Here is a 2,038-nt window from a genome sequence, read left to right as displayed (position 1 = left end):
CCCCTGCTTATTTCAGCAGGACAATGCCAAGCCACGTGTTACATCAACGTGGCTTCATAGTAAAAGAGTGCGGGTACTAGACTGGCCTGCCTGTAGTCCAGACCTGTCTCCCATTGAAAATGTGTGAAGCCTAAAATAGCACAAGGGAGACCCCCGGACTGTTGAACAACTTAAGCTGTACATCAAGCAAGAATGGGAAAGAATTCCACTTCAAAAATGTGTCTCCTCAGTTCCCAAACCTTTACTGAGTGTTGTTAAAAGGAAAGGCCATGTAACACAGTGGTCAACATGCCCTTTCCCAACTACTTTGGCACGTGTTGCAGCCATGAAATTCTAAAGTTAATTATTATTTGCAAAAAAAAAAAATTAAGTTTATGAGTTTGAACATCAAATATTTTGTCTTTGTAGTGCATTCAACTGAATATGGCTTGAAAAGGATTTGCAAATCATTGTATTCCGTTTATATTTACATCTAACACAATTTCCCAACTCATATGGAAACGGGGTTTGTATAAAATAACGCGTTAGATTACTATTTACCGCTGAAAGTAAGGCGTTACACCCCAACACTGGTGGGCAATATAGTGTATGTTTTTACAGTCCTTTCAGAGCGGTCTTATAAAGTGATGGTGTGTTTCAAATAAAATTCCAGTTAATATGTTGCCTCCTAAACATATCGACTCTACCCACTGGACGCTGTGTTTACTCTGCCAAAGCGTCGTCATCCAGGGGCAGCCGAGGTAATAAGATGGTGTTTTTTGCGCACACGCAGCAACACTTTGCTTTGCTGCCAGAGAGCGCCGAGACGGCAGAGTGTGCACCCCCTCGAGGACGGGGAGATTGGCCAAAACAATGCCTCTTTATCTCGTTTGTTATTAGGCAGGAAATGAGTGTTTTCTTCTCCATGGCAACATGGAGTCGCTCCTACCTGAGCCCCCGGGTGTCTCCAGGTGCCCTCCACTGCGGGATGGGAGGAAATGGCTTCTCCCTTTCTGTTTGCTGATAAGCAGATGGGTCTCCTGAGAGCAGCAGGCTGGAGCCACTCGGCCTGCGTAGAAAAGCCAATGTCAATCTAGTGCGCCGACTAAAAATGCCCCAGCTTTGGCTTCACTTACCTCAAAATATCCCGTAATATGAAGAAAATGTATGCAGTTCTAATAAAGTCTCCCCACAGCCAGCTTATCAGCAGCAAACATGATCAAAATCCATCATCTTCCCCGCTTGTTGTTGCAGTTTTTTGTGCGACGTCAAAGAAAAAGCGCTACGCATCTCAAAAGTTTAAAGGCTAATTGGACAAAACTTGGCCAGGATTTGTATTGTAACTTATATTCAATTGAATAGACTGCAAGGACAGAATTTTAACGTCCAAACTGGTAAACGTTGTTATTTTTTGCAAATATTAGCTCATTTGGAATGTGATGCCTGCAACATGTTTCATAAAAGCTGGCACAAGGGGCAAAAAAGAGTGAGAAAGTTGAGGAACGCTCATCAAACACCTATTTGGAACATCGCACAGGTGAACAAATGAATATTAAATGTTCGACCCAAACAAATAAAATAGATGTCATCGTGATAATTGCGTGATTGGCGAATTTGCATAATTATCCGTCATGCATTTGCATGTGTTTTAAGGTCGCTGTAGAGCAGCGGTGTCAAACTCATTTCCATTGAGGGCCACATTGCAGTAATGACTGCTTTCAGAGGGCCACTTTTTTTTATGAATTTATAATACTCAAAAGCAGTGAATTTGTCACGTTGTGTAAATGGTAAATAACAAGAGAATACAACAAATCCTTTTCAACTTATATTCAACTGAATAGACTGCAAAGACAAGATATTTAACGTTCGAACTGGTAAACTTTGTTGTTTCTTGCAAATGTGAGCTCATTTGCAATTTGATGCCTGCAACAGGTTTCAAAAAAAGCTGGCACAAGTGGCAAAAAAGAGTGAGAAAGTTGAGGAATGCTCATCAAAAACTTATTTGGAACATCCCACAGGTGAACGGGCTGATTGGGAACAGGTGGGTGCCATGATTGGG

General features: G+C 41.8%; 1 long non-coding RNA gene across 2 annotated transcripts in view; it reads right to left on the bottom strand.

The window, feature by feature from the left end:
• Window positions 1–485: 485 nt before the first annotated feature.
• Window positions 486–2,038, bottom strand: part of LOC133653357 (uncharacterized) — a 39,202-nt gene continuing 37,649 nt past the window's right edge. For both annotated transcript variants that reach the window (XR_009826712.1, XR_009826711.1), the window contains exon 3: window positions 486–1,048. This is a non-coding gene — a long non-coding RNA (uncharacterized LOC133653357). The remainder of the gene's footprint in view (window positions 1,049–2,038) is intronic.

Source organism: Entelurus aequoreus, linkage group LG07, assembly GCF_033978785.1.
Source record: "Entelurus aequoreus isolate RoL-2023_Sb linkage group LG07, RoL_Eaeq_v1.1, whole genome shotgun sequence".
NCBI classification, from domain to species: Eukaryota; Metazoa; Chordata; class Actinopteri; order Syngnathiformes; family Syngnathidae; genus Entelurus; species Entelurus aequoreus.
This window is presented reverse-complemented; position numbering and strand designations above follow the sequence as displayed.